Consider the following 25,826-nt stretch of genomic DNA (forward strand, 5'->3'; position numbering starts at 1 on the left):
AATTCTCCTTTGTGTTATTTCTTTCTCATAATTTTTCCTGATGATTGTTTTCTTTTCTTTTTTTCCATTTATTTTTATAGATGATTGTTTTCTTACATAGATTGTCATTTAGGATTGTGAACCCAAATTTGGTTATCTAAATCTCTGGAGTCTGTGAAGCCTGATTTGGGACCACTTTAATCCAGTTTCTCAGCTTTGAATTTTCTGAATTATGCAGATAATAAAATCTCAAGTCTTAGGGATTTCCCTGGTGGTCCTATGGTTAAAAATTCACCTTGCAATGTAAGGGACGTGGATTGGATCCCTGATCAGGGACCTAAGATCACATATGCTGCAGAGCACCTAAGCCCGTGTGCTGCAGCTACTGAGCCTGTGCACCACAACTAGAGTCCGTGTACCACAACTAGAGTCCATGCATCACAACTAGAGTCCATGTGCCACAACTAGAGTCCATGTGCCACAACTAGAGTCCATGTGCCACAACTAGAGTCCGTGCATCACAACTAGAGTCCATGTACCACAACTAGAGTCCGTGTACCACAACTAGAGTCCATATGCCACACCTAGAGTCCGTGTACCACACCTAGAGTCCGTGCACCACACCTAGAGTCCGTGCACCACAACTAGAGTCCACATGCCACACCTAGGGTCCGTGCACCACAGAGTCCGTGTACCACAACTAGAGTCCATGTGCCACAACTAGAGTCCGTGCATCACAACTAGAGTCCATGTGCCACAACTAGAGTCCGTGTATCACAACTAGAGTCCATGCACCACAACTACAGTCCACATGCCACACCTAGAGTCCATGCACCACAGAGTCCGTGTACCACAACTAGAGTCCGTGTACCACAACTAGAGTCCATATGCCACACCTAGAGTCCGTGTACCACACCTAGAGTCCGTGCACCACACCTAGAGTCCGTGCACCACAACTAGAGTCCACATGCCACACCTAGGGTCCGTGCACCACAGAGTCCGTGTACCACAACTAGAGTCCATGTGCCACAACTAGAGTCCGTGCATCACAACTAGAGTCCATGTGCCACAACTAGAGTCCGTGTATCACAACTAGAGTCCATGTGCCACAACTAGAGTCCGTGCATCACAACTAGAGTCCGTGCACCACAACTAGAGTCCATGTGCCACAACTAGAGTCCGTGCACCACAACTAGAGTCCGTGCGCCACACCTAGAGTCCATATATCACAACTAGAGTCCGTGCACCACAACTAGAGTCCGTGTATCACAACTAGAGTCCATGTGCCACAACTAGAGTCCGTGCGCCACAACTAGAGTCCGTGCGCCACACCTAGAGTCCATATATCACAACTAGAGTCCGTGCACCACAACTAGAGTCCGTGTATCACAACTAGAGTCCATGTGCCACAACTAGAGTCCGTGCGCCACAACTAGAGTCCGTGCGCCACACCTAGAGTCCATATATCACAACTAGAGTCCGTGCACCACAACTAGAGTCCATATATCACAACTAGAGTCCGTGCACCACAACTAGAGTCCGTGTATCACAACTAGAGTCCATATGCCACACCTAGAGTCCGTGTACCACACCTAGAGTCCGTGCACCACACCTAGAGTCCGTGCACCACAACTAGAGTCCACATGCCACACCTAGGGTCCGTGCACCACAGAGTCCGTGTACCACAACTAGAGTCTGTGTACCACAACTAGAGTCCATGTGCCACAACTAGAGTCCGTGCATCACAACTAGAGTCCATGTGCCACAACTAGAGTCCGTGCATCACAACTAGAGTCCATGTGCCACAACTAGAGTCCGTGCATCACAACTAGAGTCCGTGCACCACAACTAGAGTATGTGCACCACAACTAGAGTCCGTGCACCACAACTAGAGTCCACATGCCACACCTAGAGTCCGTGCATCACAACTAGAGTCCATGTGCCACAACTAGAGTCCATGCACCACAACTAGAGTCCATGCGCCACAACTAGAGTCCATGTGCCACAACTAGAGTCCGTGCATCACAACTAGAGTCCATGTGCCACAACTAGAGTCCATGTGCCACAACTAGAGTCCGTGCACCACAACTAGAGTCCGTGTACCACAACTAGAGTCCGTGTATCACAACTAGAGTCCATGTGCCACAACTAGAGTCCATGTGCCACAACTAGAGTCCATGCGCCACAACTAGAGTCCATGTGCCACAACTAGAGTCCGTGCATCACAACTAGAGTCCATGTGCCACAACTAGAGTCCATGTGCCACAACTAGAGTCCATGTGCCACAACTAGAGTCCGTGCATCACAACTAGAGTCCATGTGCCACAACTAGAGTCCATGTGCCACAACTAGAGTCCATGCGCCACAACTAGAGTCCATGTGCCACAACTAGAGTCCGTGCATCACAACTAGAGTCCATGTGCCACAACTAGAGTCCATGTGCCACAACTAGAGTCCGTGCACCACAACTAGAGTATGTGCACCACAACTAGAGTCCGTGCACCACAACTAGAGTCCACATGCCACACCTAGAGTCCGTGTACCACACCTAGAGTCCACATGCCACACCTAGAGTCCGTGTACCACACCTAGAGTCCACATGCCACACCTAGAGTTCGTGCACCACAACTAGAGTCCGTGCACCACAACTAGAGTCTGTGTACCACAACTAGAGTCCATGTGCCACAATTAGAGTCTGTGCATCACAACTAGGGTCCGTGCATCACAACTAGAGTCCATGTGCCACAACTAGAGTCCGTATGCCACACCTAGAGTCCGTGTACCACAACTAGAGTCTGTGTACCACAACATGAAGATGCCACATGACACAACATAGATCCTGCACGCCAAAACTAAGACCTGACGCAGCCAAGTAAAGAAATACATTTTTATTTATTTATTTATTTATTTATTTAAATTTTTCAGGGGGTTTTGTCATACACTGATGTGAATCAGCCATAGAGTTACACGAATTCCCCATCCTGGTCTCCCATCCCACCTCCCTCTCCACCCGATTCCCCTGGATCTTCCCAGCCCAACAGGCCCGAGCACTTGACTCATGCCTCCCACCTGGGCTGGTGGTCTGTTTCACCACAGATAATATACATGCTGTTCTTTCGAAACATCCCACCCTCCCCTTCTCCCACAGAGTTCAAAAGTCTGTTCTGTACTTCTGCGTCTCTTCTTCTGCCCTGCATATAGGGCCATCGTTACCATCTTTCTAAATTCCGTATATGTGTGTTAGTATGCTGTAATGTTCTTTATCTTTCTGGCTCACCTCACTCTGTATAATGGGCTCCAGTTTCATCCATCTCATTAGAACTGATTCAAATGAATTCTTTTTAACGGCTGAATAATATTCCATGGTGTATATGTACCACAGCTTCCTTATCCATTCATCTGCTGATGGGCATCTGGGTTGCTTCCATGTCCTGGCTATTATAAACAGTGCTGCGATGAACATTGGGGTGCACGTGTCTCTTTCAGATCTGGATTCCTCAGTGTGTATGCCCAGAAGTGGTATTGCTGGGTCATATGGCAGTTCTATTTCCAGTTTTTTAAGAAATCTCCACACTGTTTTCCATAGTGGCTGTACTAGTTTGCATTCCCACCAACAGTGTAAGAGGGTTCCCTTTTCTCCACACCCTCTCCAGCATTTATTGCTTGTAGACTTTTGGATAGCAGCCATCCTGACTGGCGTGTAATGGTACCTCATTGTGGTTTTGATTTGCAAGAAATACATTTTTTTTAAAATTCAAGTCCTAAATCAATGTGAGGGCAAAACTCTAATAATAAATCCTCAGAAAAGGTATTTTTTCTGTTTCACCCAGCTGGAACAGAGGATGAGACAGACCATTTACCTTACAGGCTCCTTTTCCAGTGGGTAGGCTTCCTCTTGACCACCTTTCTCTGACAGTAGAGCCCTTCCTGGGACCTGCTTTATGCAAGTGTCTTAGTTGTGTCTCCCACCATGTATAGGCTGTTGAGTATTAGAACCTAAGCCTTGGGGTCCAGATATTCTCAAGAGAATCTGACTTTAGGGCTTGTTCTGGATTCCTGCTATTTCCTCATTTGACCATTGAGAATTCCCCTTCTTATGAGTTTAGCATTTGTATAAAAGACTCCTTATCTAGCATTTCTAGATGTAGTGTATCAGGAAATTATTTCAGACCATCTAGGCTGCAATGTTGTTAGAAGCAGAAGGTCCAGCTGACTGCAAGGTCTCCAGAGACTTCAGGAAACAGGTGTTTTATGATATAAATAGGAGGGAGGGAGGGACTTCCCTGGTGGTGCAGTGGTTAACAATCTACCTTGCAATGTAGGGTTCAACCCCTGGTCAGGGAACTAAGATCCCACATGCCGTGGGGCAACTAAGCCTGAACACTGCAATGAATACCCAGTGCAGCCAAAATCTGAAAAACAATAAATAAATAAATAGAAGGGAAAGGACCTTCCTTCCTATTGTCTAGGATGAATGTACTGTTGGGACTGAGATATGGGAAGTGGGAGCAGAAGGAAGAGGGGAGTGGGCTAAGGGAGTCTAGACTTTTCTACAGGTACAAAAACACCTATAAAATAAGGATAATTAGTACTTGCTTCGGCAGCACATATACTAAAATTGGAACGATACAGAGAAGATTAACATGGCCCCTGCACAAGGATGACACGCAAATTCGTGAAGCATTCCATATTTTTATTGTAAGGTAATTAGTCTCCAACTAATAAAAATAATTGAAGAAAATAAAATAAGGATAATTACCAAACTAGTATGTCTAGTCTACTAGTAGTCTAACAAACTAGACCAAGTTACTGAGGCATCATCTCATTTGATTTTCCATTTGCTCTGAAGACAGCATATCTTATCTGCTTGTAGACAGATAAGGACGCTGAGTCCCAAAACAAAGCATAGTGGGACTTCCCTGGTGGTCCAGTAGCTAAGACTCTGCACTCCCAGTGTAGGAGGTCCAGATTCGATCCCTGGTCAGGGAACCAGAACCCACATGTCACCCTCACACCATGACTAGAGAAGCCTGCATGCTGCAACGAAGATTCAGCTCAGCCCCAAAAAAACAAAAATGCTTTTTTAAAAAAGGAAAGTTTCGTGCCCAAAGTTAAACAGTTCATAGGTGATACAAAGTTGTTCCTCTTTACAGCTTGTATTCAGGGCTAAAGATACCAAAAAACAAAAAGAAAAATGTTCACAGTAAAGAACCCATCATAATTAGATACAGAACATATTGTATTGTCCCTGCCCATGAAACATGAAAGAAAAAAGAGCCAAGTAACTCACATTGTCTAGTGTATGCACTAGGATGCTTAGATTATGGCAGAAGAGTGCCACAGAATGTTTCTTTAAATTACATCTTAGAATCCCTATATTTAAACTAGATAAAAGTACAGCATCTGCTCTGTGCTGGGAGTAAATGTGTAGCAACCCCCTCACTCCTTTCATTCTCTGAGATGCCTTTAAAGAAACTTCAGGGCCCTGCTGAGTGCCATATGAAAACCCTGACGATCCAGTGGTTGAGATTCCACTTACCAATGCAGAGGACACAAGTTCAATCCCTGGTCTGAGAAGATCCCACATGTCACGGAGCACCTAAGCTCACGTGCTATGACTACCGAAACCCGTGCTCCACAACAAGAAAAGCCACTGTAGTGAGAAGCCTGTGCACCGCAGTGAAGAGTAGCTGCTGTTCACCACAACTAGGAAAGCCCTCGAATAGCAATGAAGACCCAGGGCAGCCAAAAATAGTCAATTCATTACATGATTGATTTTTTTAAAAATGAAAAAATATCCTGCAGCAATGGGAAGACCTGTACAAAGGCTTTGGTGGGAGGCCATCGCGAAGCTTTATGGGTTGTGCTCTTCCTGGAATTACTCTCCCCATTCTTCTAATAAGAGACTAGAACTATGAATAAGGCGTCAGAAGATCTAAGCAGTAAATTCAGGTTCTGACATGAGCAAGTCGTGTAACCTTGGGGAGTCTCTTAATGTTGTGCCTAAGATTTCCAAAATGAAAACCTTCCGACCCCTTCTGTCTGTAGATTTTGTGTACATTACCTTTATTGGACTCAGAGGCGTGCAGGGTCAATGGATGCTCACCTTTACAACATATACTCTAACCAGGAGCTTGATGGGCTGGTTCTGTGGGATCCCCCGGGAGATCTGGGGCTCAGAGAAGGACGCTGCCTCTGATTCTGGGTAAATGAGGAAGGAGTCCTGGGTGGGATGGGACTGGGGGGCAGAAAAAACACTGCTAAGAGAGACTTCCTCCTGCAACCCCATCTGTGCTCCCTGGTCCCCCACTCCTCCCCCTGACGTACCTTGAACTTGCCCACAAGCTTTCCAAACCCTTCATCCTCTCCATCTCCACCCTGACCCCCCTGCCCAAGGTACAGGGGAACACATTCAGCCAGTCCTCAAAGTGGTCAAACTCTTCCTCCAGGGCGGTGTTGTAAATCTGAAAGGCAAGGGCCTCAGTGACAGCCCGATATTTCAGAATCCGAGCAAACTTCCCAGTACCCAGTTACCTTCAGAGTGGCGAGTGCTTTTTTCTGGGACACAGAGCCTTTGACTTCAGGCTCACTCTGGTCGTGGGCTTCCCCATCTACAGAAATGGGGTGAACCCCATCTGGGAATAGCAGAAAGGCCCCATTAGAAACTGGTGTGAGGCTTCACTGGTGATCTAGTGGTTAAAAATCACCTGCCAATGCAGGGGACGCAGATTTGATCCCTGGTCCAGGAAGATCCCACATGCTGTGGAGCAACTAAGCCCATGCATCACAACTACTGAGTCCGCATACTGCAGCTACTGAAGCCCATGTGCCTAGAGCCCGTGCTCCACAACAAGAGGGACCACAGGATGAGCAGCCCGTGCTTCACAACAAGAGGGACCACAGGATGAGCAGCCCATGCTCCTCAACAAGAGGGGCCACAGGATGAGAAGCCCATGCTCCTCAACAAGAGGGGCCACAGGATGAGCAGCCCGTGCTTCACAACAAGAGGGACCACAGGATGAGCAGCCCATGCTCCTCAACAAGAGGGACCACAGGATGAGAAGCCCATGCTCCTCAACAAGAGGGGCCACAGGATGAGAAGCCCGTGCGCCACAAGAAAGAGGAGCTCCCACTGGCTGCAACTAGAGAAAGCCTTGCACGCAGCAACGAAGACCCAGCACAGCCCAAAATAAATAAGTAAATCTTAAAAAGAGAGAAAGAAAGAAGCATGGTGTTGGGAAAGGGAGGGAGACGGAAAGAGGAAAAGCAAGAAAGCCCATCTCTTACCTGAATCCCCAGGGTCATCCATTTCATCCTCATCAAAGTTGGCCTGAAATCAGTGGGCAGGTCAAAGATCCTTCCCTTCCTTTCCCCTCCTTCATCTACCCCTTTTCCAGGATAGGGAGCTGGGAAGCTTCAGTTCCAGTTCCAGCTGGGTAAGCCCACTTGTGTTTTCCAAGCCTTAGTTTATCATGTAGCCCTGATATGTAGCCATCAGTTACATGTGGAACTGCTGAGCACTTGAAACGTGGCTGGTCCAAACTGAGCTGTGCTCCAAGTGTAAACTACACACTGGATGTCAAAGACTAGTATAAAAGAAGACTGTAAATTATTTCATTATTAATTGGTTTTGATAGTTACTTCTTGAAATGCTATTGTAGGTATACTAGGTTAATAAAACATATCATTAAAAATCAACTGGTTCCTCTCACTTTTTAAAAAATGTGGCTGCTACAAAAGTTAAAATTCCATATGTGGCTCACATGATATTTCTGTTGGACAACACAGCTCTAGATAATGGAGTTAATAACCCCCAACTTCTCAAACTGTGGTAAAGATGAGCAAAGATGGCTGTAACAGAGGGTTTTGAAAATCTGTAGAGCTCCGTGTTTGATGAGATCCTTCTTACCATTCACCCTCCTCTGCCTCCAGCTCCCCCACTCCCATCCCCAGCACCTTCCCCTGCTCCCACCTAGCCCTGGAGCTCCTGCAGTGATGCATAGTACTTGGACCACCAGTCAAGCTCTTCAGACTCTGGTATATCCTCCTCCAGCCCTGGCCCTTGATTCAGGAGGCCTCCCAGAGGCAGCTTCTTCAGAGGAGCCTGGGGGAGTGAGAACTCAGTGCCCCTAGCCCAGCACCACCCCAAGCCCTGCCAGCCCCTTCTCCATCCATCCCCCCTACTCCATCACCTTCAGGAACTGTCTGGGTGTCCCCATGTTGGCCCTGAAGGGGTCCAGGGACCTCTGTCCTGAGAGGGGACGAATGACACCAGGAGAAGGACAGGCAAGTAGAAATCAGACTCCATGCCCCACTGGAAGATCTCTGGGAGCCATCTCAGCCAGGAATTAGATGAAGACTTCTGTCTGGTGGCCCCTAAGGGGAGAGCCCCTTACCTTGAGGTTCCTTTGGGACCACGTCCCCTGCCTCCTCCTCTTCTTGCTCCTCAGGGGCATCCTCTTGACCCAGGAGAGTGAATCTCAGCATGTGGGGGATAACATGGGACCCCACAAGCACCGTGCGGCCAAAGGCCCGGCGCTCAATCACCAGGATGCTGAGAGGGGGCTGCAGGTAAGGCTGCTCTGGCAAGTCCTGCGGGTGGGAGAGAGGACCTGGATCTCTGCAGACTTGGAGAGGAGGGAAAGGCCGCAGCAGAGACAGGTGAGAGAACAAGGCAGCTGAATGTGCATTCGAAGTCCACAGCCTCACTGAGTCCTCTCTGGTGAGTCACTCACTGCCTTCCCAACCCACTCCCCAGCTAAAAGGGGGACACAGTCCTGGATTGGAAAGGCTATTGTATCACATGACACAACAGATACAAAAGTAATTTGGAGCCTACAAAGTACTATCAGAAAGGTGAGGTTGTTGTTATTATTATGTAAAGGAGAAACACTCAGTTTGCTAATATAGATTTAGAACCATAAAATTATATATACGCTTTAACCCAGAAATTCTATTCTATCAGTGGATCCTGAGAGGGGAGGAGGAACAAATTATAATACTGTATTGTTGGTTTTATTTTACATATATGTGACAATCACAGCACAAAAGAGAGAGAAATGGAGTTATAATAGAGCAGAGTATTTCTGTTTTACTGAAACTAAATCAGTATTAATTTGAAACAGACGGTGAAATATCAGTATACATACTGTAATCCCTGAAGCAACTACTAAGTACATATCAACTAAGGAATTAAAGTAGTATACTAACAAATATCTATTTAATACAAAGGAAGACAGTAAAGGAGGAAAAAAAATAAATGAAATGTATAGAAAACAAATAGCAAAGTGGCAAAGGTAAATCCAACCATATCAGTAATAACATTAAGGACTTCCCTGGTGACCCAGTGGTTAAGAATCCATCTGCTAATGCAGGGAATACATGTTCGATCCCTGATCCGGGAAGATTCCACACGCCGTGGGGCATCTAAGCATGTGTGCGGCAACTACTGAAGCCCAAGTGCCCTAGAGCTCTGCAATGAGAAAAGTCACTGCATGAGAAGCCCAGGCACCACAACTAGAGAGTGGCCGCTGCTTGCTGCAACAAGAGAAAAGCCTGCTTACAGCAACGAAGACCCAGTGCCGCCAAAAATAAATAAATAAATATTAAAGAGCCTTTATTTCATTGGCTCCTCATAACACAGTTCTGTCCCTTTTTCAAACAAACAAGCAGACAAATCAAAGCTCAAATCAGACAAGTGATTTGACAAGCACTTAAGTGACACTGCCAGAATTTGACTCCAAGTCCACACTACAGTATGGTAATTACAAATTAAGCAAAGAATGTATTTATCTTTCTAACCCCTGGCGTCTCAGTTTCCTTCAGACTCACATTTCATGACTTTTGGCTAATCCACTCAATCAATAGAGCCAACAGAGCATCACCAGTTCATGGATTAATCCAGGGATCGGCTAATCATTGCCTGTAAACCAAGTCTAGCCTGTTGCCACTTTTTGTAAATAAAGTTTTCTTGAAACAGTCATACTCATTCATTTCCTTGTTGTCTTAAGACTGTGTATAATAGCAGAGTTGAGTAATTGCAACTGAGACTGTATAGCCCACAGAGCCTACTAACTTGCCCTTTATAGAGGGGCTTCCTTGGTGGCTCAGTGGTAAAGAATCCACCAGCAAGGCAGGAGACACAGAAGATGTGGACTTAACCCCTGGTTTGGGACGATCCCCTGGAGGAGGAAATGGCAACCCATTCTCAGTATTCTTGCCTGAAAAATTCCATGGACAGAGGAGCCTGGCAGGCTACAGCCCACAGGGTCACAAAAGAGTCAGACGCAACTGAGCAACTGAGAACACACAGCACATACACCCTTTATAGGAAGACTCATGACCCTTGGGTTAGTCTAACATACCCAGCCAGGAAGTCACCATCTCACTGCCCTATTCCATTTCTCAGCCCAGCACTTCTTGGCCCCAGCCCATGTTCTCACCACCGTCAGATGCTTGATGAGCTCGGTGAAATTGGGATTCTCATAGTAACTGGCCAGGACCTCGGACTCCACTCGTCGCCCTGCCACCTCCAGCACCACCTGGGGCTGCTCCACCTCGAGCAGATGCACGGAGCCAAGGCCCCTGAGACCCCGGAACAGTACTTGGAGTTGGGAAGTGGGAGATTCAGGGGCCTGGACCTGACTGAAGGACACCCAGATGGGGGGAAGGCGGAGGATGCGAGTTCACTACCTCAACACGGAACTCCCCACTCCCGGGTGCACGTGGGGCGGCAGGGACAGGTGTCCAGAGAGGGGTTCAGCCAGGAGGGTCAGGTCCCGGGGCTCCACATCACTGGGCACTGAGGGCGGCAGGGAGGTGAGGTCAGGGCTCAAAGAGGAATCAGGCAGGAGGAGGGGAAGTCTGGACTCAGGGTAAAGACATGGAGGACTGCTGGTGAGATAGAAATCCAGATTGGCAGGAGGGGGTTGTCTCGAACAGCCATGTACAGGGAGAAGATGGGTGTCTGAGGCAAGGGGATCAACCCATGGCCTGGGTTCTCTGGGGTTGGAGGCCTGGCAATGTGAACCGAGGGAAGGTCTACTTCGAGTGTTCCCTGGAGTCAGGAGGTCCAGTGAAGTGGCCCAGGACAGACCTGCAGCCTGCATTCTCCGGGGGTAAGGAAGTTGGAGGAGCAACCCTGGGACGTGCCCACATTCCCGGAGCGAGAGAACCTACAGGAATTGCAGGAGCAGTCCACGGGGTGTCCCAACTAGACCCCAGCACTCTGACCTCAAGCCCGCTACTGTAGTCCAGTTCAATGAGCTCAAAGGTGGTGATGAGCTCCCCTGCTGCCCAGGGGACCCCTTCCTCAGGGGGAAGAACTGCAGTTCGGGAGGTTGGTAAGTGTCCTCCATCAACTTCACCCTCGGGGCGGACAGCGCCCTGCCCAGGAACACATCAGGGCCCTGAGGGGAGCAGAGCAGTGAAGACAAAAGTAGAAGAGGCTCAGGAACCCAGACAAGGCGCATTGAGACGAGGAGAGGAGGGTCCTTGGGGTGGGAACCCAGGTGGGGCCCAGGTCACACTCATGAACTTATCATGGTCAAAGACGTTGACAATCACTACTGGGGGCTCATCCTGCAGGTGCTCCCTCCTCCCGTCCATGGTCAACTGATCAAACACCAAGAGTTCGTCCCACAGGGGGCTCAGCTTCTGCTCCAGGACCTTGATGGCCGTGCAGGGAGGGAGGTAACAGCGGCTAGTGTCAGGAGAACCCTCTGGCTCTACACTACCCCTTAAATCAGGGCGATCTGATCCAACATCCCGTCCTGAAAATTGAGGGCAGAAGAGAGACTGGGAGCCTTGGAAGAAGTTCAGTTCCCACCCACCTTGTCTCCCAGTGCCCCTCTACCATCCACCTCCTAGCCCAGCCCTCACCCACATGGTCTGGCACTGCGTAGAGATGAGGACTCAAGCAAAGGGGTCCAAGAGCCCACTGTCATCTGCTGCCAGCACCCCTCGGGCCTGGTACAAGTGGGCCCGGAGCTGGAAGTAGCTGAAGTCTGGGAGTGGAGGGAAAGAAGGGGCCGTGTGAGCTCGGAGACCACTGGAGTCCCTGACCTCAGACCCCTCCGAATCCCCAGCTGAGCATCTAGCCCCACACCTGGGGCAGATGGAGAGCCAGCCCACCCGCCTCATGGCCTGCACTCACCGTCCCGGTACAGGCTGTGGGGCAGCCCAGCTGAGGACTCAGGCAGCAGGTCCACAGGGAGCTCTGCAGTGCAGGCCGTGGTTTGCTTGCCCAGCCCCAGCCACAGGAAGAGCTCCAGCTTGGCAAAGACCTCACCAGGGGCTGCCCCTGGTGCCTGTTGTGGGAGGAGCCATGTTAGGGCCCCACCTCTTACTACCCCTGTGAGACCAATCCGCTGTCTGTATTCATCAGATCCCTAATCCAAACCGCACTCCCTGGGGACCTCCCTGGTGGTCCAGGGTCAAGACTCTGCACTTCCAATGCAGGGGACATGGGTTCGATCCCTGGTCAGGAAACTAAGATCTTACTTGCCTGGCAGGATGACCAAAATAAAAACCAAACAAAAAAACAAAAAGCACTCCCTGTACCTGAGCCTCTTCATGCCCTCCCCCTGAGACTCCGTTATCCTTAACTTCCATTCCCGGTCCCCCCTGCCCCAATACTGCCACCTTCTATCCCCCAAACCCCAGACCCCAAACCATGCTCTGAGTTCTGCACTCCGCTACCCCACACTCAGCCCTCTGTCTCCTCATCCGCAACACATGCGATTCCCTGTCCCTTACCCAGAGATCACAACTCACCACCAGGGACCCCTGCCAATGTCTGTCCCAAGGACACCTCATTTAGAAATATTCTGCCCCCAAACCAGCTGAACTTCTCAGGAATTAGTTAGTCCTATTTTCATAACCTGGCCCATCTGTCGGGCCAGAAGAAGGAAGTCCATGCTCAGAGATGGCAAGATTTGCTGTTTATCTCACATCAAAGCTCACCTGGGTAAAGGCACAGTTTCCTTTTGGCATTTTAGATAATTAAGAGTTTGGTATCCTTTTCTAAATTTTTTTGGCCACATGGCACAACATGTGACATACTTTTTAAAAAATAATATTAAATTTCTAATTGAAACATTTTAATTTTTAGAAGTTTAAAAATCAAATTAAAAATTTTAATTAAAATTTTTGACTAAAAAATTTTAATTAAAAAAAGTTTAAAAAATAAAATAAAGAGTTTTAAGGGAATTCCCTGGCGGTTCAATGGTTAGGACTCTGCACTTTCACTGCCAAGGACAAGAGTTCGATCCCTGGTTGGGGAACTAAGATCCCACAGGCAATGTGGTGAGGCCAACAATTATAAATAAAAAATAAAGAGTTTGGGGACTCCTACTGTGCACCGTGTGGCTCCACCCCAATGCCTGGGCCACCCTAAGAGCCTCATCCCGCTCCAATCCCAGCACCCTCAGCCCCCAGGACCCCTCACTGTGAGCAGCAGGCTCTGGATCTTCCCACAGTCCCGGTCCCGTTCCTCCTCCACCACAGAGAACAGCACATCCTGGTCCCAGGAATCCGGGTCCAGGCCACACGGCACCACCCACTTAACATCCAGACCAGCACACCCGGGAGGGGCGACTGGGGCTGCAGGCAGAGAACTGGGTTACAGCGGTGAACTTGGAGTTGAGACCACCTGCTCCCACAGCTTCCACTGGATGGACAGGCCAGAAGTCCATCTCCAGCCCTGCCCTCCCTCCAAACCCCAGGTCCACCTGGCCCCCTATATCCTGGACATCTCTCCCCTGGATGCCCTACCCCTACAGGTCTGACTTTTTTTTTCTGGTCTATTTTTTTAAAATTATGTTAAAATACACAAAACATGGGGTTCCCTGGTGGCTCAGGCGATAAAGAATCTTCCTTCAATGCAGGAGAACCAGGTTCAATCTCTGGGTTGGGAAGATCCCCTGGAGGAGGGAATGGCAACCCTCTCCAGTATTCTTGCCTGGAGAATTCTATGAACAGAGGAGCCTGGTTCATGGGGTTGCAAAGAGTCAGACACGACTGAGTAACTAACACTTCCACACTTTCACTCACACATAATGTAAAATTTCCCATCTCAGCCACTGCTAAGTGTACAGTTAGGTAGGACATTCACATTGTCATGAAACTATCACTGTTGCCCACCTCCAGAAGCTTCTTCAACTTTCTTCATGGTAGGACTGACGCTCTGTAGCCATTAAACACTAACTTCCCATTTTCCCCTCCCAGCCCTGACAATAACTATCCTACCATCTCTCTATGAATTTGACTACTCTAGGTACCTCATATCAGTGGAATCATATGTATTTGCCCCTTTGTGATTGGCTTTTTTCATTTATCATAAGGTCTTCACAGTTCACCATGTTGGAGCATGTGTTAGCCTGATTTCCTTAGTTTTCCCTCCTCCCAACCTGATTTCTCTGCAGTGATCCCCACCTCTCCTTCCGCTACTCTGCTTTCCAGCTGTGTCTTTGCACATGCTCTTTATTCTTTCATACTTGCCAAACTCCAACATGCCCTTCAAGATCTGAGACCAAGGACTTCCCTGGTGGTCCAGTGGTTAAGCATCCACCTGCTAATGCAGGAGATGCTGGTTCGATCCCTAGGTTGGGAAGATCCCACATGCCGAGGAGCAACTAAGCCCATGTGCCATAACTTCTGAGCCCACACTCTAGAGGCCATGCTCCACAATAAGAGAAGCCACTGCAATAAGAAACCCATGCACTGCAACTAGAGAAAGCTGATACGCAGCAACGAAGATCCAGCCCAGCCATAAATAAATACATAAATATGATTTTTTGAAAAAAAAATCTGAGACCAATATCCAACTACTCATTCTTTGACCCTGAGGACCTGTTGGTTCCAGTGGTCAAAACATTTTGGAATGACTGAGCTTCAGAGTGGAGCAGAAATGGCTTTGAAGTCTAACTCTGCCACTTAACCAGCCATGACACAGTGAATCCATCACTTTGCTTTTTTAAGCCTTAGTGTCTGCACTTGTCAGATGAGGTACATCTTCCCAAGGTTGTTGAATTACACAGGATAACACATGCAGATACTTAGCAAAGAAAACTTTCTAAAAATGTGAATTTCCTTTACCCTTCCCATGTGTTGTGTTCAGACCAGGGAAGTCATGCCAAGGAATGTACCCTGAAATCTTCTTCCAAAGAGATCCTGGCTATTCCCTGCATCCCTGCTGGGTCCTAAAATATACATCACCCTTAGCTGCTCCAAATGGAACTGGGTCCTCTGTTCAGAGCAATGGATCCTATGGCCAGGCATGGATCCACAGGACTAATGTTAGGTCAGTCCTACCCAAAGGCCCCTGGTAGGCTTAGGAGAAAGGATATTCAGGGTCGGGGAATGGATGGGTAAGGCATTACCTCCTGGGCCAGGAAGCGCAATTTCACCAGGAGCTTCTTGGCCAGGGCCACTTTCTCTGGCACGTTTCTCTGCCTCAGGCCCCGTAGGAGCCGCAGTCCTTGCTTTGCCAACAGGTTCTGAAAAGTCAGGAGGAGAACATGAGTGGCAGGTCTCTGCTGGGTTCCCCTGATCCCCTTCCCTAGACCGTACCAGGCTATACACCAGCAGTTTCCCTCGGCATCGATCCAGGGTGTTGGGCCGGGTCGTTGTCCTGCGCTCAGCACCGTAGCAAAACTGTCTGCATGAGCAGGGGCAGGCGTGGCAGGCGGGAACACTGTCCAATAGGGGCCACCTTCCTCAGAGCAGGTCTCCCACACCAGCCTCCCTCACAGCTCGCCTCAGTCTTGTTCGCAAACAGGCAGCCTTGGGGCTTCCCTCGTGGTTCAGTGGTTAAGAATCCGCCTTGTAATGTAAGGGACGTGGGTTCCATCCCTGGTCCAGAAAGATCCCACATGCTGTGGAACAACTAAGCCCACGCACCACAACTACTACTGAACCAGTGCCCTAGAGCCCACGAGCTACAACTACTGAAGCCCGCAGAATCCAGGCTCTGCAGCAAGAGAAGCCACGACAACGAGAAGCCTGCACACCGCAACTAGAGAAGAGCGCAGAGCACTGAAGCTCCGCCACAGCCAGAAAATAAAATAGTCTTTAAAAAAGAAAAATAACCGCCCTGGGGCAACCCAGAGGGATGGGGGGGAGGGAGGTGGGGGTGTTTAGGATGGAGGGACACGTGTGCACCTGTGGCTGATTCATGTCGATGTATGGCAAAAACCACCACAATATTGTAAAGTAATTATCCTCCAATTAAAATAAATTAATTTTTTAAAAATGAATCCTCAGTTAAGGATGGCTTCTGTATTTGGACCATTTCCCAGCTCATCAAGGCCAGCATCACTTTGGAGCCCTACAATGTACTATAAATTAACTATTTACTGCCCTGGCTACTCAGTGTAGCCCAGGCCCAACAGCATTGGTGTGACTTAGTTAGAAACACAGAATCTCAGCCCCACCCTGACCTTCTCTGTCGGAAATCTGCATGTTTATACTCAGAGGATACAAGTGCATATTAAAGGCTCACATGGGCTGTACTTGACAGTTCCAACATGGACTAAAGATAGTTCTAACAATGCATGCCCAAACCAGGTGCATGAGTTTCAATGACTGCCCCACCCTATCCGTCTAAAAGCAAACCCTGAAAAAATAAATAAATAAATAAATAAATAAATAAATAAAAGCAAACCCTGCTTCACTTCAAACCTTCCAAGTCTCCGTCACTGCTTTCTCTCACTCACATTACACATCAACCCATCAGCTTGTTGTTATTCTCCAGTCACTGTTGTGTCTGGCTCTGCGACCCAATGGACATGTCATATCACTTAGCATATCACTTAGGCTTTACTTTCAAAATACATTCAGAATCTGACCACTTTCCTCCCTTTCCAGGCCCACCCTGGTCCAAGCCACCATCACTTCTCACCAAGATTACTGCAATAGCCACCTAGCGGTTCTCACTTCTTCCACTCTTACCCTCTGGTCTACAGAATGTTCTCAATACAGCATCCCAAATGAGCTTTTTAATGTTTTTCAGACCATTTCACTCCTCCCCAGAAGTTTCTCATCTCAGAGTTAAAAACAAAATACTTAAAATGGTCTTAATGGGGAGATTTCCCTGGTGGTCCATTGACTAAGACTTGGCACTCCCGATGCAGAGGGCCCCAGGTTCAATCCCTGGTCAGGGAACTCGATCCCACCTGCTGCAGCTAAGAGTTCCCATGCCACAACTAAAGACCCCATAAGCCAAAATGAAGGTACAAGATCCCGCAGGCCTACTAAGACCTGGTGAAGCAAAATAAATAAATTAAAATATTTTTTAATGGCATAAAAGGCCCTACATACTCTATTTCTCTTTAGTTCCCTGTCTTCACCAAATATTACTCTCCCCTCAAGCTCAACCCTACAGTCACACTGGCCTTTTTGTTCCTCCTTAAATACCCCAAGCCTATTACCGTCCTCAAGGCCTCTTATTAGCTGCTCCCTATGCTGGAATGTTTGGCCCTAGACCTTCCCATAGCTCATTCTCCCCCTCTTTGTTAAGGCTTTTGCTCAAATACCTCTTCACAGACCTTCCCTGGTCATCCCATCTCAACAACCCCTCCCACTTTCTCCATCTTCATCTCTGCTTTTTCTATCTCTCTAAATAGAATGTGAGCCATGGCAGGGACTTCATTTTGATTACCACTGTATCCTCAGGGCCTGGCACCTAATAGATGCTCAAGAAATACTTTTTGGGTTAAGTAAAATGATTTTAATCCATGGAATTTGGGTCCCTTTTTGACTCCCCCTCAATTATTTCTTAACTTTTTATTGTGGAAATTTAAGTATATATACATATTATATATATATAAAATAAGTGACTCCAAGGATTTTTCACCTAATTCTGCTCCCAGAGCTTATCTTTTTAACTTATAATGCTCTTTACTCCAAGACTTCTACTGGCAGACACAATCTGACTGACAAGGATCAAAACTGCACTTGCTTCTTGAGAAACCTGTATGCAGGTCAAGAAGCAACAGTTAGAACTGGACATGGAACAACAGACTGGTTCCAAATAGGAAAAGGAGTACATCAAGGCTGTATAGTGTCACCCTGCTTATTTAACTTATATGCAGAGTACATCATGAGAAACGCTGGGTCGGAGGAAGCACAAGCTGGAATCAAGATTGCTGGGAGAAATATCAATAACCTCAGATATGCAGATGACACGACCCTTATGGCAGAAAGTGAAGAAGAACTAAAGAGCCTCTTGATGAAACTGAAACAGGTGAGTGAAAAAGTTGACTTAAAGCTCAACATTCAGAAAACTAAGATCATGGCATTTGGTCCCATCACTTCATGGCAAATGTAGCTGACTTTATTTTTGGGGGCTCCAAAATCACTGCACATGGTGATTGCAGCCATGAAATTAAAAGACACTTACTCTTTGGAAGGAAAGTTATGACCAACCTAAATAGCATATTAAAAAGCAGAAACATTATTTTGTCAACAAAGGTCCATCTAGGCAAGGCTATGGTTTTTCCAGTAGTCATGTATGGATGTGAGAGTTGGACTATAAAGAAAGCTGAGCACCGAAGAACTGATGCTTTTGAACTGTGGTGTTGGAGAAGACTCTTGAGAGTCTCTTGGACTGCAAGGAGATCCAACCAGTCCATCTTAAAGGAGATTAGTCCTGGGTGTTCGTTGGAAGGACTGATGTTGAAGCTGAAACTCCTATACTTTGGCTACCTGATGCGAAGAGCTGACTCATTTGAAAAGACCCTGATGTTGGGAAAGATTGAAAGCAGAAGGAGAAGGGGATGACAGAGGATGAGATGGTTGGATGGCATCACTGACTCAATGGATATGGGTTTGGGTGGACTCCGGGAGTTGGTGATGGACAGGGAGGCCTGGCGTGTTGCGGTACATGGGGTCGCAAAGAGTCGGACACGACTGAGTGACTGAACTGAACCAAACTGTATAATTTTTAAAACTTCACTTATTAACATTGCTATTGATTAAAAATTGACAAAAGAAAAATATCTTCTTGACAAGATTTAGATCCACAAAACTGGATACAGGAAAATTAGATCTGGTAGAAATAACAGTGGCATACACACACACACACACACACACACACACACAAAACCACACTGGATAAAGCTATAAAAAGTGAAATATTATATGAGTAAATCTTTCATTGAAATTTCCCTGCCAAAGAATAATTTTAGTAATAAAATAACTAGGACTTTTCTTGTGGCTCAGATGGTAAAGGACCCTCCTGCAATGCAGGAGGAAATGGTAACCCACTCCAGTATTCTTGCCTGGAGAATTCCATGGACAGAGGAACCTGGCAGGCTACAGTTCCATGGAGTCACAAAGAATCAGACACGACTAAGAAATTAAAACTTTCAAAGAAAAAATCAGTGAAGTGAAAATGGAAATAGTTTCATTGCATTATATAAAAAATCAAGCAAGTAATTAAATTGGATTAAATATGGTTGCTCTTTTGGAGACATAGAGAACATAGACAGAGAAGAGAGCCTTACAGCGAAGCCCAGGGACACAGTACATGAAATTTGTAACATTCAGAGGTCAAGAAGATAGGGAACCAGCAAAAGAGAAGAGAAAGAATGGCCAGGGAAGCCCAAGGAAAACCAGGGACATTGAAGTCAACAAGAGAGTCTTTCAAGAAGGAGGGTGGGGTCAACTGTGTTCACCTCAGTGTTTCACTGAACTGAAAGGTTGACTGAGATAAAGAAAGAAAAGTAACCACCAACAAACAAGTCTTTAGCCAAGTTCTTCTCTTCTTCCCTCCCTCTAAATTCTGGAGCTTGCCAGGTCCCTGGAATGCAGGGACAATGCAGGGGACCAGAGTTTGATCCCTGGTCAGGGAACTAGATCCCACATGCCACAGCTAAAGAATTCACATTCCTCAACTAAACATCCCACATGCAACTAAGATCCAGAGTAGCCAAATAAATAAATTAAATTAATATTTTAAAAACAGAAGTCAGAGTTAACAAGTTCAAAAATGAACTTTTGACATTCTCTCCCCTCCCACCAGAACTTCTCCTCCTCTCATTTTCCATAGCTCAGTAAATAGCACCATCTACATAGTTATTCAAGTCAAAATCGTAGGAGTCATTCATAACTCTTCTCTGCACATTTTCCAAGTCCCCTAAGATGATTCATTAGTGAGTCTTGAGATGTCACTTTCACAAACCCATACTGCCCTTGAATCCAGTCCCATCACTCTATTCATCCTAGATTCAATTCGACCATCACCTCAGTTATTACAAGGCCCTCTGCTTTCTCTCATATCATCCCTCCCCCACTGATTCTTTTTAGGGATAAGTTAGAGCATATACCTTTTCTTTTCAAAATCATCAGTGGTGTGCTCACTTCAGCAGCACATATACTAAAATTGGAACGATACAGAGAAGATTAGCATGGCCCCTGTGCAAGGATGACATGCAAATTTGTGAAGCGTTCCATATTTTTAGGAAACCAGATCTGAAAGAGACATGTGCACCCCAATGTTCATCGCAGCACTGTTTATAATAGCCAGGACATGGGAGCAACCTAGATGCCCATCAGCAGACAAATGGATAAGGAAGCTGTGGTACATATACACTATGGATTATTACTCAGCCATTAAAAAGAATTCAGTTGAATAAGTTCTAATGAGATGGATGAAACTGGAGCCCATTATACAGAGTGAAGTGAGCCAGAAAGATAAAGACCAATACAGTATACTAACACATATATATGGAATTTAGAAAGATGGTAATGATAACTCTATATGCAAAACAGAAAAAGAGACACAGATGTACAGAACAGACTTTTGGACTCTGTGGGAGAAGGCAAGGGTGGGATGTTTTGAGAGAATAGCATCGAAACATGTATATTATCAAGGGTGAAACAGATCACCAGCCCAGGTTGGATGCATGAGATAAGTGCTCGGGGCTGGTGCACTGGGAAGATCCAGAGGGATGGGGGGGGGGAGGGAGGTGGAGGGGGGTCGGGATGCGGAATACATGTAAATCCATGGCTGATTCATGTCAATATATGACAAAAACCACTAAATATTGTAAAGCAATTAGCCTCCAACTAATAAAAATAAATGGAAAAAAAACTAAAAAAAAAAAAAATCATCAGTGACTCCTCATCTGAGGAACTGGAAGGTGTGTGGAAATTAGAGGAGAAGGGGAAAGAGTTTATTGAAGGGGAGTGGCCTAACATCCAATAATTTCCATCAAGTTCCCTCCACAATCATCTCCTCCCTCTCCTGTAAAGTGCTGATCAGACTGCAGCATCCAGGGCCCTTGGGTCCAGACACCTATCATGGGTTTCCCTTACCTGAGAGTCTGCAGCAAGGAAGGGGAGGCTCTCCGCTCACCTCCTGCCCGCCACCAGCTCTTCCAGGGCCTGCTTCAGCCGTGTGCAGGCCCCAGGTCCTGGCGGGCGCTGCAGTGTCTCAACCTCCTGCAACCCCTGGTCCTGTGCTAAAGAGAAAGGGTCAGACTCCACCTCCTTTAGACCACATCCTCATCCCAAGGCCCCGCCCACTCACGACTTCTCCTCTTGGCCCCACCCTTCTTTGACGCCAACTAATTCTGGGTTCAGTTTCTCAAGCCCTCGGCTGGCTCCACGGCTGTGAGTCCAGGCCCCCAGGAGCTCTACTCTTGTTCTTCCTGGGTCCAACAGTTCTGAATTCCAGCCCTCCCACAATTTCTGGCCTTCTCAGCTCTCCCGGAAGCTTGAACCTGATGAGATTGGGTAACCCTGGTGCTTAACCCATTAGCCCCCGCTTCATAAGTCAGGGTGTCCCGAATGCCCCTCTATCCCGGCCTTGCCCTGTGAGCACCCGCTTTGCTCTCACCAGCCTTTCGGCCACTCTCCGCACACAGTTACTGCTCTGCAGACGCCACAAGTGATTCTCCCAGCGGCTCCACACACTCACACAGGGCTTGCGATGACGTAGGGGCAAGCAGAAATAAGGCCTGAGCAGGATGCAGAGGAGCAGAGTCTGCGAGGGGCAGTCCTGGGCCGCTGGGAATCCCCCAGCACCTTCCTTCCAGCCACCAGGAGCACTCACCCACTGCCATCCATGGGCTCAGGCCGCTGAGCTGGGGATCCCAGCTCCTCCTCCTCCTCCACTGGCCCGACTCCCATGTCTGACTCCAGCAGGAGCTGTTCCTCCCCTTCTGTGTCCTCTGCTTCCTCCCCTGCCCTGGACCCTTGGCTCAACTGCTCCTTTCTGCGACCTGCGTCACCTGCCGGGAGCCACAAGGGTCAGTGGGTACCAGCCTGAGGGTTCCCTCCCTCAACCTCTGCCTCAACAGTTAAGTCAGAGCCCACCCCTTACTGAAGGTCAACTGTGGCCTAAGTCTGGAACGAGAGTGACCACCGTCACACCCACTGCCCTTAGGGCTTTGGTTAGGTCTCACACCGATGGAGGTCTCAAAGCTGATGGGCTGGGCGGCCATAGCCGGGTCGATCATGGTGGCCTCGAAGAGCACAGCGAAGAGCAGGAAATCTTCACAGGGCGCCAGGGCATTCTGGGAAAGGCGGGTCAGGATGGAGTCAGCCCCCACCCTCCCAGTTTGCAGCCTGGACTAGGCTTGGTCACAATGCCCACAGAAGGACATGCAACGAAGGCCTAGAAGATTCGCTGCTGGTGTCCTGCCTCCCTCCACCCCTTGTTGTACCAGTTCATCGAACCTGGGACTTAGTCCTCTCTGGTTCATCTCTGAGTTGTCACCCTCCTCTTTCCATGTGTGTAATATACATAGGAGTACATGTGTACACACACTGCAGTCTTCACCCAGGTTGAGACACCCCCCTGCCCCGGTGTTTAAAGCCTGGGAGCCGGGTACACACTCCAGAGCTGATAGTGTGTACCCGGACCCCTTACTAAACTTCATCCCCACCTCTGGCAGTGGCAGCAATTCCTCCATTCCACCTCCACGGCACTAGGAATCTCAGGCACATCAACACTGGAGCTGGCATCCCGGTGCTGCTGTATCCCTGTAGGAATCTGGCCATGCCTGGCTTTCTTCTTCTTCTTTCCTGTGAGCTGAGACAACCTGGACCCCTGTGGGGCCTGGGGAGGCTCGGGTTCAGTTCTCCCTTCCAACACTTCCATGGACACGGCCACCAGCAGTCGGCCTCGGAAACAAATGCCTTGGCCAACACCTTCATTGAGATTCTGAAAACCATCCCGAAGACCCGTACTGGGGGGTGAGCCATAGAGAGGTACCCAGGCTGGGCCGAAGGTGGGGTTAAACCCCGCTGTGGGGAGGTGAAGGGGACAAAAACAGTGTTTTGGAGGGAAGCGTGGAGCAGGTGGGTACTAGCTCAGTCTATACTGAGGAAGAGTGGTGTCAGATTGGACCTCTGGAAGGAAAGCCTTCGAACAGCTAGGGACTGAGAGCTAAGGACCAAGACCTGGGAGAACTATTTTTTAAAAACAACTATTATTTAGTTGTTTGCTTTTGGCTGAACTGGATCTTTGTTGCTGCCTACAGCCTTTCTCTAATTGCGGTGCTCGGGCTTCTCATTGGGGTGGCTTCTCTTGTTGGGAGCACAGTCTCTAGGGCGTGGGCTTCAGTAGTTGTGGTGCACCGGCTTAGTTGGCCCATGGTATGCAGAATCTTCCCGGACCAGGGATTGAACTCGTGTCCCCTGCATTGGCAGGAGGATTCCCAACCACTGGACCACGAGGGAAGTGCCCTGGGAGCAGTTCGACAGGAAAGCCGCCCTGGGGGTGGAGTCAGAGACCTGGAGGTGGAGTCAGAATTGGGGTGGAGCTACAGGTGACCTGGTAAGGGTCGGGAGTCAACTGTTAATGTGGTCAGGGCTTGTTTTCCTGCAAGTAAATGTGTAAGAAGAACTGGGCTGCAGTGATTACTGGATATTAAGCTGTAATTAAGATTCTTGTTAGCAGAACCAAACCAAGGGTAGGGTCTGTAGTCTGCGGGCGACAAGTGGGACTGTGGAGGGAAGGGTCGGCTTGGAGCGAAGTAGTTACTTGGCATAGACCCGACTTTCTAAGTGGAGCTGGGTCGGGAGGATGGGGTTTGCCGTCGAGGGTGAGGACCCTGGGCAGACAGGGCCCGGGAGGAGGCACAGCAAGCGTTGGTAGGATGCATTTACCCGCGCGGCCGGAATGCGAGGTCTGTGTCAGGTCCAGCACGTGCGTGGCGAGGGCCGCATCTACGAGGGGCGTATCGTCCCTTGGCTGCAGACGAAGGCCGCGCGTTAGAGGCGGGAAGAGCTCCAAGAAGCTCAGCTGCTCGTTCCACTCGAGCGCCATGGTCTCACTGTGCACCGACATCTCGCCCTTGAGCGCCAGGCGAAGACAGGTGGAGAGCGATCAGTGCGGATCCGGGCCTGGGCCTCCGCCGAGTGGGGATGGGAGGGACTTACCTGCTGCCCCAGGAAAGACACCCGCACGTAGGGGCCCACGGGAACGCGCTGGTCCAGCAGGGCATGGGCCAGGCTGCCCAGCAGCCCGGGGCGCAGCGCCGGAAGCCCCTCCGCGCGGTACACGCGCACTCTCAGCCGCGCCCATGGCCTCTCCGCTGGCACCCGACGCGGCAGCAACAGGTTCCTAGGGGAGACGGGCGCTGAGGGGCCCAGAAACCCGAGGCTCGGCCCCTCTCCTTCTCCGCAACCCGGAAGCCTCGCCCGGTCCTACTCTTCCCCATCCCCGCCCCACCCTGACCCCCCTCTGCCCGGCTCACTTCTCAACGTTCGAACTGTGGCCCGGGTCCGGTGGTGGCAGTGGAGGGGGCAGATCCCCGCGCGCCCTCACGGACAAAGTGACCTTGACGAAGCCTTTGGTCCCGGCGCGGGTGTCCCGGGGGTCATGCAGTGGGGCCCATTTCTGATAGAAGTGGCCATCTGGGGACAGAGGAGTGGGCTCAGGGGTCAGGCGGCCCGGCGGGACGCGCAGGGTGGTCGTGGAGGCTAGGATTAGAATGTCGGACAATGACCGGGGTTAAAGTCCGGCTCAGTAGGGAGGAGCAGGAATAGGTGCCTGCCAGTCAGCCGTCGGAAGAGACTGCTACTTACAAATTAGTACACTGGGCTCGGTGCCCAGCGGGTCCGCTTCCCTTGTCCACGCAGAGGAGTCTCAGTGACAGCGGGGGGTGGGGTGGGGTGGTGGTTCAGTACCTGGCTGGTCGAAGATCATGCCCAGGTCCATCCTGAAGGTGCCAATCCGAGTGGCCATAAAGGGAAGGGTCTGCGAATGGAAAGCCTGGGGAAAGGTGGCGTTAGTCTGGATCTTCAGCATCTGTCCTTCTCTGAAGGCAACCTCTCACCCCTAACCCTCTCACCGTGATTTCCAGCAGCAAGCTCTGGAGGTGAAGCCGGGTCTCGTGAAATTCAAACAAGAAGTACTGGGTTAAAGTGGGGAAGCAAGAGAAGTGACAGCAGGTTATACGTGAAGGGTTCACACCCTCTGGCCCCTAGCCCTTGTAAAGAGAATGCCCTCTTTCCCCCCTTCCCCACTCCACCCCAATTCAGTGACCATACCCCTTTGCACCCTTTCCAGCACCGAGCGCTTGGCCCCAGGCCAGCCAATAGGCTCATTCCCCCCCAGGCCACGCCCCCTCCACCCATAGTTCTTCTCCTGGGTCCCGCCCACCCTTTCAGGCTCCTCCTTCCCTGGTTGCGCCCACCTTGTTGTAGAAGTAGAAATTGGTGCCACGCTGCGTGGCGGTAACTCGGCGTTGCTCTCCAACGCGCACGGCCACATAAGGGTTATTGTTGACTCCCACCAGCTTCTGGGCCTCCAGCACCGTGACCCCCACCTGAAGGGTGAGGAAGGAGAAGGAAAGGAGTCAACCTGCGTGGTTAGAGGGGAGAGCATGTGTGGA

The 25,826-nt window shown here is 49.1% G+C and overlaps 2 non-coding genes and 1 pseudogene across 2 annotated transcripts; 2 read left to right on the forward strand and 1 right to left on the reverse strand.

Moving 5' to 3' along the window:
- The window catches only part of LOC136157184 (fer-1-like protein 4), a 44,061-nt pseudogene that overhangs the window by 14,227 nt on the left and 4,008 nt on the right, over positions 1–25,826 (reverse strand).
- Positions 4,568–4,674, forward strand: LOC136162027 (U6 spliceosomal RNA). Its single transcript, XR_010661879.1, has one exon. It is a non-coding gene; the product is annotated as a U6 spliceosomal RNA (small nuclear RNA).
- On the forward strand, positions 20,333–20,439 carry LOC136162014 (U6 spliceosomal RNA). The gene has a single exon (XR_010661866.1). It is a non-coding gene; the product is annotated as a U6 spliceosomal RNA (small nuclear RNA).

Source organism: Muntiacus reevesi, chromosome 2 (assembly GCF_963930625.1).
Source record: "Muntiacus reevesi chromosome 2, mMunRee1.1, whole genome shotgun sequence".
NCBI lineage: Eukaryota > Metazoa > Chordata > Mammalia > Artiodactyla > Cervidae > Muntiacus > Muntiacus reevesi.